The sequence below is a fragment of the Sus scrofa genome, chromosome 6, assembly GCF_054392235.1.
Source record: "Sus scrofa isolate SSC_HxYL_T2T_F1_AM1 chromosome 6, Sscrofa_HxYL_maternal_Yorkshire_Landrace_v2.0, whole genome shotgun sequence".
Classification (NCBI taxonomy): domain Eukaryota; kingdom Metazoa; phylum Chordata; class Mammalia; order Artiodactyla; family Suidae; genus Sus; species Sus scrofa.
Window position 1 is genome coordinate 725,269 of NC_139388.1, and position 12,017 is coordinate 737,285.

The window sequence follows — 12,017 nt, forward strand, 5'->3', positions numbered from 1 at the left end:
CCAAATCCACATAGCCAGCCGCCAGCCAGCACCAGACAAAGGAACACCATCACGCATGCCTAGAGAAGTCCAAACCCCAACCAGCTCGACAGGCCTCCTCAGCCCTGTCCCCATGGCCATCCTGAGGACGCCTTTCCATGACAACCCCTGGGCAGGCTGTGCAAAAGAAGGGGCCCTCCCACCGGCTGGGCGTGGACGTCCGTTGGTTCAACCGCGATGGACCACAGGATCCAGGGCCTCCCCAAAAGAACCCTGGAACCACCGTCAGACCCAGCGCTACCCCTCACGGCCATAGACCCAGACAAAGGGGCTCTTCTCAGCGCGAAACGCCCCACTCCGTTCAGGCAGCCCTCTTCCCGAGAGCAACACATGGAAAGACGTTCGATGTCCACGGACAGCTGCTTGGCTGAGCAAGCAGCTGTCCTTCGCCCCAACACAAGCGGACTCAGCCATCAACCTGCGCAGAAAACGGTGCCATGGGCAGCCACAGTGTTGCGGAGAGAAATGCTCACACGAAATGAAAGAGGTCTGGGAGGGAGACACACAGCCCATGGGAAGCCCCTGCCCTCTCCCATCTCACCAGGGACACCCAGGAACGGTCTTCCAGGAAAGCAAGCCCTGGACTGCCATCCAGATGGTGCTTGCCAAATGGGAGGGTGAGGCTGTGGGAATGCCTGGCATTGGGGAGGTCCGAGATCCAAACCCTTGCCCTGGACGGGGGTGCCACAGCCCTCCTTCCATGGAGCAGATGCTACGAGGTCTAGTCCCTCTTCTTGGAACCCAAGGGAGGCGAAGGGGAGCCAAACAGGATGGATAGCCATGGCCGATGGGATCCCTTTGTTGGGAAACTGCAATGGATCCCCTTCGCTGAGCGACCAGCCAAAAGGAGTCCTGACCATTCCACCCCAACAAAGGAGCGTCTCAGCGCTCCCCACAGAAGGTGTCCCGCTCGGGAGTGCTGCCCCTCGGGAAAAGAGACGGGCCGAAGGACTCCGTGCATCCCGTCCAGATTGCCGAGCCTAGCCCATCGGACGCAACCGAATTCCCTGGCGAGGAGGAAGTGATGAGGATAAAGACATGCTTCGTCTGGAGTGGATTGACTTGCCCAGGTGTTCTCCTGCACCCGTGTGCGGCATGCAGATCCACTCTGCTCGGCCAAAGCATCCACTCCCAGGCTGGCCATCCCCAGGCTGGCACTTCCAACCCACTCCCACCCAAGCTATTGGCTCACGAGAGACGTAGGATGGATTTGTCAATCCCCGTCCTTGCTGTTGTTTCCTACTCTATCTGCATGCGTATGTGTGTGTATGTGTTTGGGGAGGGAGGGAGGGAGGGAGGGAGGGAGGGAGAGAGAGAAAGAGAGAGAGCGGGACGGAGAATGAGAGAACGAGGGAGAGAACGAGAGATGGACCTTCACTCCTTTCTGGATCCATTCAGCTCATTCATTTCAATGCCTCTTATTCCTTGTCCATGGATTTGGGTGCCCCGTGCCACACGGAGATATGGTCTAGCCAGAGGGGGATCGCCCAGTGCAGCTCTTGCCCCAGCCAGCCACAGCAGTGACCAGGAGAGCCTCTGAAGCTTGGCAGCCACGTGGGAACTCCCCTGAGAGCTTGCTGGAGGAGACCAATCAAGAGTCCTTAACGCATCAGACCTGGTTTCAATCAGGCCTCCATAGCCTGGCACCCTGCTGCCAAGAGAGGCTCTTCTCAAAACGACACAAGGACATTTCCCTCAGCCTCCTCAATGTGTGTGTGTGTGTGTGTGTGTGTGTGTGTGTGTGTGTATGAGAGAGAGAGAGAGAGAGAGAGAGAGAGAGAGAGGGAGGGAAAGAGGCGGATGAGCCCAGCTACCAACACTCTTGCCCCCGAAGCCCCCCATGGATTCCTCAGCACCACACTCCTTCTCACCTACCTGAAGCCCTGATGCGGAGGGCTTGACCAGGGTCAGCTGGCGGCCCAATCCTGAGGCTGTGTGTGACTGGGCACCTGCCTCGAAGGAACCCCAAGCACGCCAAAGCCCAGGACCTGTTTCAAGCCTTCCAAACCCACTGCCACCCAACAAGGCGGCCAACCCACCTACAAATCCGGAAGGCACACCTCCGCCCTGCGCCTGACAGGAGGGGTCTCGGAGGAGACAGTCCCTGGTGCCCAGGAAACCCCTGCACATCCTCGGAGTGCCTGCTGTGGGGGCGTCCCGCTCAAGCCTCCATCCGCCCCCGCCCCCGACCTGGAGCCTGCGCCTTTGGAGCCTTGCCACTCCCAACACTTCGAGCCTTGGAGCTGCACCTGGGGCCGGGAGGGGCCCTGGCGCCCTCGTGTGGACATAGGCTCGAACAGCCCCTCTCAGGCTGGCCTTCTCTCTCGGGCTCAGCAGTCCCCGGGGCTGCTTGGGCTGGGGCCCAGACGAGGGTGGGGGCTCCACCCCCGCCAAGAAGGGCCCTTCCACCTGGGCTCTAGCTCCCTCTCTCAAAGGCGTTCTTCGTGCCGATGCCCACCTAGGCCATGCCTCGCCGTGGAAATCCTGAGCTCCCAATCCATCAGGGGGTGCCAGCCTGCTACTGGGTGGATAGAGCCTGGCCCATATGGAGTTAGGAAGACAGGTGTGGAAGGATGGAACGAGTCGTTTTCCCCCTTCATCATGCCCCTGGGATTCCACACTCCTTGCCATGAGGTCTTGCCTCGATTCTTTCCTTCTGGCTTGGTTCATCTGGCCAGGTCTCGCTTTCTCCCTTTGTTTCCAAACGTTCTTGACCCCACCTGGAGTGTGCCTGCTCTGGATCCCCATTGGTGCTTCCCAAGGCACAGAGTCTCCCAACCACACAAAACCGACCCAATCAGCCCTTCTCCCCAGGCGGCCGGAAGGAAGCTCAGGCAGAGCTTTGGTGGATCCGTCAAGAGAGCGGCCTGCATAGGCCCGGCCTGGCTCGAGCTCCCATCATCTCACCAGGTGCGTAGAAAGAAGAGCCGAGCCTCCCTGGGAAAGACGAAGGGAGGTTCCTGAGCCCTCTTGAGAGACAAGGCCCAGCACCTGGCACCGCTGCTCTCCCAATTCGCTCTCCCTTTGGGCACCACCCGGGGAAGCCTCACAGCCCCTGGATGCGCATCCCAAAACCCAGCTCACCCTGGGCTTCCACACGGATCAGCTCCAGCACGGAACCCAGGCACGAGAACAGAAACCCACCCGCCCAGGCCACAGGTGGGGAGGGGGCCTGAAGAAACACTGCCAAATCCACATAGCCAGCCGGCAGCCAGCACCAGACAAAGGAACACCATCACGCATGCCTAGAGAAGTCCAAACCCCAACCAGCTCGACAGTCCTCCTCAGCCCTGTCCCCATGGCCATCCTGAGGACGCCTTTCCATGACAACCCCTGGGCAGGCTGTGCAAAAGAAGGGGCCCTCCCACCGGCTGGGCGTGGACGTCCGTTGGTTCAACCGCGATGGACCACAGGATCCAGGGCCTCCCCAAAAGAACCCTGGAACCACCGTCAGACCCAGCGCTACCCCTCACGGCCATAGACCCAGACAAAGGGGCTCTTCGAAGCGCGAAACGCCCCACTCCGTTCAGGCAGCCCTCTTCCCGAGAGCAACACATGGAAAGACGTTCGATGTCCACGGACAGATGCTTGGCTGAGCAAGCAGCTGTCCTTCGCCCCAACACAAGCGGACTCAGCCATCAACCTGCGCAGAAAACGGTGCCATGGGCAGCCACCGTGTTGCGGAGAGAAATGCTCACACGAAATGAAAGAGGTCTGGGAGGGAGACACACAGCCCATGGGAAGCCCCTGCCCTCTCCCATCTCACCAGGGACACCCAGGAACGGTCTTCCAGGAAAGCAAGCCCTGGACTGCCATCCAGATGGTGCTTGCCAAATGGGAGGGTGAGGCTGTGGGAATGCCTGGCATTGGGGAGGTCCGAGATCCAAACCCTTGCTCTGGACGGGGGTGCCACAGCCCTCCTTCCATGGAGCAGATGCTACGAGGTCTAGTCCCTCTTCTTGGAACCCAAGGGAGGCGAAGGGGAGCCAAACAGGATGGATAGCCATGGCCGATGGGATCCCTTTGTTGGGAAACTGCAATGGATCCACTTCGCTCAGCGACCAGCCAAAAGGAGTCCTGACCATTCCACCCCAACACAGGAGCGTCTCAGCGCTCCCCACAGAAGGTGTCCCGCTCGGGAGTGCTGCCCCTCGGGAAAAGAGACGGGCCGAAGGAATCCGTGCATCCCGTCCAGATTGCCGAGCCTAGCCCATCGGACCCGACCGAATTGCCTGGCGAGGAGGAAGTGATGAGGATAAAGACATGCTTCGTCTGGAGTGGATTGACTTGCCCAGGTGTTCTCCTGCACCCGTGTGCGGCATGCAGATCCACTCTGCTCGGCCAAAGCATCCACTCCCAGGCTGGCCATCCCCAGGCTGGCACTTCCAACCCACTCCCACCCAAGCTATTGGCTCACCAGAGACGTAGGATGGATTTGTCAATCCCCGTCCTAGCTATTGTTTCCTACTCTATCTGCATGCGTATGCGTGTGGGTGTGTTTGGGGAGGGGGGGAGAGAGAGAGAGAGAGAGAGGGTCGGAGAATGAGAGAACGAGGGAGAGAACGAGAGATGGACCTTCACTCCTTTCTGGATCCATTCAGCTCATTCATTTCAATGCCTCTTATTCCTTGTCCATGGATTTGGGTGCCCCGTGCCACACGGAGATGTGGTCTAGCCAGAGGGGGATGGCCTAGTGCAGCTCTTGCCCCAGCCAGCCACAGCAGGGACCAGGAGAGCCTCTGCAGCTTGGCAGCCACGTGGGAACTCCCCTGAGAGCTTGCTGGAGGAGACCAATCAAGAGTCCTTAACGCATCAGACCTGGTTTCAATCAGGCCTCCATAGCCTGGCACCCTGCTGCCAAGAGAGGCTCTTCTCAAAACGACACAAGGACATTTCCCTCAGCCTCCTCAATGTGTGTGTGTGTGTGTCTGTGTGTGTGTGTGTGTATGAGAGAGAGAGAGAGAGAGAGAGAGAGAGAGAGAGAGAGAGAGAGAGAGAGAGAGAGAGGGAAAGAGGCGGATGAGCCCAGCTACCAACACTCTTGCCCCCGAAGCCCCCCATGGATTCCTCAGCACCACACTCCTTCTCACCTACCTGAAGCCCTGATGCGGAGGGCTTGACCAGGGCCAGCTGGCGGCCCAATCCTGAGGCTGTGTGTGTCTGGGCGCCTGCCTCGAAGGAACCCCAAGCACGCCAAAGCCCAGGACCTGTTTCAAGCCTTCCAAACCCACTGCCACCCAACCAGGCGGCCAACCCACCTCCAAATCCGGAAGGCACACCTCCGCCCTGCGCCTGACAGGAGGGGTCTCGGAGGAGACAGTCCCTGGTGCCCAGGAAACCCCTGCACATCCTCGGAGTGCCTGCTGTGGGGGCGTCCCGCTCAAGCCTCCATCCGCCCCCGCCCCCGACCCAGAGCCTGCGCCTTTGGAGCCTTGCCACTCCCACCTCTTCCAGCCTCAGAGCTGCACCTGGGGCCGGGAGGGGCCCTGGCGCCCTCGTGTGGACATAGGCTCGAACAGCCCCTCTCAGGCTGGCCTTCTCTCTCGGGCTCCGCAGTCCCCGGGGCTGCTTGGGCTGGGGCCCAGACGAGGCTGGGGGCTCCATCCCCCGCCAAGAAGGGCCCTTCCACCTGGGCTCTAGCTCCCTCTCTCAAAGGCGTTCTTCGTGCCGATGCCCACCTAGGCCATGCCTCGCCCTGGAAATCCTGAGCTCCCAATCCATCAGGGTGTGCCAGCCTGCTACCGGGTGGATAGAGCCTGGCCCATATGGAGTAAGGAAGACAGGTGTGGAAGGATGGAACGAGTCGTTTTCCCCCTTCATCATGCCCCTGGGATTCCACACTCCTTGCCATGAGGTCTTGCCTCGATTCTTTCCTTCTGGCTTGGTTCATCGGGCCAGGTCTCGCTTTCTCCCTTTGTTTCCAAACGTTCTTGACCCCACCTGGAGTGTGCCTGCTCTGGATCCCCATTGGTGCTTCCCAAGGCACAGAGTCTCCCAACCACACAAAACCGACCCAATCAGCCCTTCTCCCCAGGCGGCCGGAAGGAAGCTCAGGCAGAGCTTTGGTGGATCCGTCAAGAGAGTGGCCTGCATAGGCCCGGCCTGGCTCGAGCTCCCATCATCTCACCAGGTGCGTAGAAAGAAGAGCCGAGCCTCCCTGGGAAAGACGAAGGGAGGTTCCTGAGCCCTCTTGAGACACAAGGCCCAGCACCTGGCACCGCTGCTCTCCCAATTCGCTCTCCCTTTGGGCACCACCCGGGGAAGCCTCACAGCCCCTGGATGCGCATCCCAAAACCCAGCTCACCCTGGGCTTCCACACGGATCAGCTCCAGCACGGAACCCAGGCACGAGAACAGAAACCTACCCTCCCACCCAGGCCACAGGTGGGGAGGGGGCCTGAAGAAACACTGCCAAATCCACATAGCCAGCCGGCAGCCAGCACCAGACCAAGGAACACCATCACGCATGCCTAGAAAAGTCCAAACCCCAACCAGCTCGACAGTCCTCCTCAGCCCTGTCCCCATGGCCATCCTGAGGACGCCTTTCCATGACAACCCCTGGGCAGGCTGTGCAAAAGAAGGGGCCCTCCCACCGGCTGGGCGTGGACGTCCGTTGGTTCAACCGCGATGGACCACAGGATCCAGGGCCTCCCCAAAAGAACCCTGGAACCACCGTCAGACCCAGCGCTACCCCTCACGGCCATAGACCCAGACAAAGGGGCTCTTCGAAGCGCGAAACGCCCCACTCCGTTCAGGCAGCCCTCTTCCCAAGAGCAACACATGGAAAGACATTCGATGTCCATGGACAGATGCTTGGCTGAGCAAGCAGCTGTCCTTCGCCCCAACACAAGCGGACTCAGCGATCAACCTGCGCAGAAAACGGTGCCATGGGCAGCCAGAGTGTTGCGGAGAGAAATGCTCACACGAAATGAAAGAGGTCTGGGAGGGAGACACACAGCCCATGGGAAACCCCTGCCCTCTCCCATCTCACCAGGGACACCCAGGGACTGTCTTCCAGGAAAGCAAGCCCTGGACTGCCATCCAGATGGCGCTTGCCAAATGGGAGGGCGAGGCTGTGGGAATGCCTGGCATTGGGGAGGTCCGAGATCCAAACCCTTGCCCTGGACAGGGGTGCCAGAGCCCTCCTTCCATGCAGCAGATGCTACGAGGTCTAGTCCCTCTTCTTGGAACCCAAGGGAGGCGAAGGGGAGCCAAACAGGATGGATAGCCATGGCCGATGGGATCCCTTTGTTGGGAAAATGCAATGGATCCACTTCGGTCAGCGGCCAGCCAAAAGGAGTCCTGACCATTCCACCCCAACACAGGAGCGTCTCAGCGCTCCCCACAGAAGGTGTCCCGCTCGGGAGTGCTGCCCCTCGGGAAAAGAGACGGGCCCAAGGACTCCGTGGATCCCGTCCAGATTGCCTAGCCTAGCCCATCGGACCCGACCGAATTGCCTGGCGAGGAGGAAGTGATGAGGATAAAGACATGCTTCGTCTGGAGTGGATTGACTTGCCCAGGTGTTCTCCTGCACCCGTGTGCGGCATGCAGATCCACTCTGCTCGGCAAAATCATCCACTCCCAGGCTGGGCATCCCCAGGCTGGCACTTCAAAACAATTCCCACCCAAGATATTGGCTCAGGAGAGACGTAGGATGGATTTGTCTATCCCGGTCCTAGCTGTTGTTTCCTACTCTATCTGCATGCGTATGCGTGTGGGTGTGTTTGGAGAGAGCGAGCGAGAGAGAGAGGGAGAGAGAGAGAGAGAGAGAGAGAGAGAGAGAGAGAGAGAGAGAGAGAGAGAATGAGAGAACGAGGGAGAGAACGAGAGATGGACCTTCACTCCTTTCTGGATCCATTCAGCTCATTCATTTCAATGCCTCTTATTCCATGTCCATGGATTTGGGTGCCCCGTGCCACACGGAGATGTGGTCTAGCCAGAGGGGGATCGCCCAGTGCAGCTCTTGCCCCAGCCACAGCGGTAACCAGGAGAGCCTCTGAAACTTGGCAGCCACGTGGGAACTCCCCTGAGAGCTTGCTGGAGGAGACCAATCAAGAGTCCTTAACGCATCAGACCTGGTTTCCATCAGGCCTCCATAGCCTGGCACCCTGCTGCCAAGAGAGGCTCTTCTCAAGAGGACACAAGGACATTTCCCTCAAACTCCTCAGTGTGTGTGTGTGTGTGTGTGTGTGTGTGTGTGTGTGTGTGTCTGTGTGTGTGTCTGTGTTTGTCTGTGTGTGAGTGGGTGAGAGATAGGGAGGGAACCAGGCGGATGAGCCCAGCTACCAACACTCTTGCCCCCGAAGCCCCCCATGGATTCCTCAGCACCACACTCCTTCTCACCTACCTGAAGCCCTGATGCGGAGGGCTTGACCAGGGCCAGCTGGCGGCCCAATCCTGAGGCTGTGTGTGTCTGTGCGCCTGCCTCGAAGGAACCCCAAGCACGCCAAAGCCCAGGACCTGTTTCAAGCCTGTTTCTTGAAACCCACTGCCACCCAACCAGGCGGCCAACCCACCTCCAAATCCGGAAGGCACACCTCCGCCCTCCGCCTGACAGGAGGTGTCTCGGAGGAGAGAGTCCCTGGTGCCCAGGAAACACCTGCACATCCTCGGAGTGCCTGCTGTGGGTGCGTCCCGCTCAAGCCTCCATCCGCCCCCGCCCCCGACCTGGAGCCTGCGCCTTTGGAGCCTTGCCACTCCCACCTCTTCGAGCCTCGGAGCTGCACCTGGGGCCGGAAGGGGCCCTGGCGCCCTCGTGTGGACATAGGCTCGAACAGCCCCTCTCAGGCTGGCCTTCTCTCTCGGGCTCAGCAGTCCCCGGGGCTGCTTGGGCTGGGGCCCAGACGAGGCTGGGGGCTCCATCCCCCGCCAAGAAGGGCCCTTACACCTGGGCTCTAGCTCCCTCTCTCAAAGGCGTTCTTCGTGCAGATGCCCACCTAGGCCATGCCTCGCCGTGGAAATCCTGAGCTCCCAATCCATCAGGGGGTGCCAGCCTGCTACCGGGTGGATAGAGCCTTGCCCATATGGAGTTAGGAAGACAGGTGTGGAAGGATGGAACGAGTCGTTTTCCCCCTTCATGATCCCCCTGGGATTCCATACGCCTTGCCATTAGGTCTTGCCTCGATTCTTTCCTTCTTGCTTGGTTCATCGGGCCAGGTCTCTCTTTCTCCCTTTGTTTCCAAACTCTCTTGACCCCACCTGGAGTGTGCCTGCTCTGGATCCCCATTGGTGCTTCCCAAGGCACAGAGTTTCCCAACCACACAAAACCAACCCAATCAGCCCTTCTCCCCAGGCGGCCGCAAGGAAGCTCAGGCAGAGCTTTTGCGGATCCGTCAAGAGAGCGGCCTGCATATGCCCGGCCTGCCTCGAGCTCCCATCATCTCACCAGGTGCTTAGAAAGAAGAGCCGAGCCTCCCTGGGAAAGACAAAGGGAGGTTCCTGAGCCCTCTTGAGACACAAGGCCCAGCACCTGGCACTGCTGCTCTCCCAATTCGCTCTCCCTTTGGGCACCACCCGGGGAAGCCTCACAGCCCCTGGATGCGCATCCCAAAACCCAGGTCACCCTGGGCTCCCACACGGATCAGCTCCAGCACGGAACCCAGGAACCAGAACACAAACCCACCCACCCAGGCCACAGGTGGGGAGGGGGCCTGAAGAAACACTGCCAAATCCACATAGCCAGCCGCCATCCAGCACCAGACAAAGGAACACCATCACGCATGCCTAGAGAAGTCCAAACCCCAACCAGCTCGACAGGCCTCCTCAGCCCTGTCCCCATGGCCATCCTGAGGACGCCTTTCCATGACAACCCCTGGGCAGGCTGTTCCAAAGAAGGGGCCCTCCCACCGGCTGGGCGTGGACGTCCGTTTGTTCAACCACGATGGACCACAGGATCCAGGGCCTCCCCAAAACAACCCTGGAACCACCGTCAGACCCAGCGCTACCCCTCACGGCCATAGACCCAGACAAAGGGGCTCTTCGCAGCGCCGCGAAACGCCCCACTCGGTTCACGCAGCCCTCTTCCCAAGAGCAACACATGGAAAGACATTCGACGTCCACGGACAGATGCTTGGCTTAGCCAGCAGCTGTCCTTCGCCCCAACACAAGCGGACTCAGCGATCAACCTGCGCAGAAAACGGTGCCATGGGCAGCCACAGTGTTGCGGAGAGAAATGCTCACACGAAATGAAAGAGGTCTGGGAGGGAGACACACAGCCCATGGGAAACCCCTGCCCTCTCCCATCTCACCAGGGACACCCAGGGACTGTCTTCCAGGAAAGCAAGCCCTGGACCGCCATCCAGATGGCGCTTGCCAAATGGGAGGGCGAGGCTGTGGGCATGCCTGGCATTGGGGAGGTCCGAGATCCAAACCCTTGCCCTTGACGGGGGTGCCAGAGCCCTCCTTCCATGCAGCAGATGCTACGAGGTCTAGTCCCTCTTCTTGGCACCCAAGGGAGGAGAAGGGGAGCCAAACAGGATGGATAGACATGGCCGATGGGATCCCTTTGTTGGGAAACTGCAATGGAGCCACTTCGGTCAGCGACCAGCCAAAAGGAGTCCTGACCATTCCACCCCAACACAGGAGCGTCTCAGCGCTCCCCACAGAAGGTGTCCCGCTCGGGAGTGCTGCCCCTCGGGAAAAGAGACGGGCCCAAGGACTCCGTGGATCCCGTCCAGATTGCCTAGACTAGCCCATCAGACCCGACCAAATTCCCTGGCGAGGAGGAAGTGATGAGGATAAAGACATGCTTCGTCTGGAGTGGATTGACTTCCCCAGGTGTTCTCCTGCACCCGTGTGCGGCATGCAGATCCACTCTGCTCGGCAAAAGCATCCACTCCCAGGCTGGGCATCCCCAGGCTGCCACTTCCAACCCACTCCCACCCAAGATATTGGCTCACGAGAGACGTAGGATGGATTTGTCTCTCCAGGTCCTAGCTATTGTTTCCTACTCTATCTGAATGCATATGCGTGTGGGTGTGTTTGGAGAGAGAGAGAGAGAGAGAGAGAGAAAGAGAGAGAGAGAGAGAGGGAGGGAGAATGAGAGACCCAGGGAGAGAACGAGAGATGGACCTTCACTCCTTTCTGGATCCATTCAGCTCATTCATTTCAATGCCTCTTCTTCCTTGTCCATGGATTTGGGTGCCCCCTGCCACACGGAGATGTGGTCTAGCCAGAGGGGGATCGCCCAGTGCAGCTCTTGCCCCAGCCACAGCAGGGACCAGGAGAGCCTCTGAAGCTTGGCAGCCACGTGGGAACTCCCCTGAGAGCTTGCTTGAGATCAATCAGGAGGCCTTAACGCATCAGACCTGGTTTCAATCAGGCCTCCATAGCCTGGCACCCTGCTGCCAAGAGAGGCTCTTCTCAAAACGACACAAGGACATTTCCCTCAGCCTCCTCAGAGTGTGTGTGTGTGTGTGTTTGTGTGTGTGTGAGAGGGAAAGAGACAGAGGGAGGGAAACAGGCGGATGAGCCCAGCTATCAACACTCTTGCCCCCGAAGCCCCCCATGGATTCCTCAGCACCACACTCCTTCTCACCTACCTGAAGCCCTAATGCGGAGGGCTTGACCAGGGCCAGCTGGCGGCCCAATCCTGAGGCTGTGTGTGTCTGGGCGCCTGCCTCGAAGGAACCCCAAGCACGCCAAAGCCCAGGGCCTGTTTCAAGCCTTCCAAACCCACTGCCACCCAACCAGGTGGCCAACCCACCTCCAAATCCGGAAGGCACACCTCCGCCCTCCGCCTGACAGGAGGGGTCTCGGAGGAAAGAGTCCCTCATGCCCAGGAAACACCTGCACATCCCCTGTGGTCCTGCTGTGGCTGTGTCCAGCTCAAGCGTCCATCCGCCCCCGCATCCGCACCCGAAATGGAGCTTGCGCCTTTGGAGCCTTGCCACTCCCACCTCTTCGAGCCTCAGAGCTGCACCTGGGGCCGGGAGGGGCCCTGGCGCCCTCGTGTGGACATAGGCTCGAACAGCCCCTCTC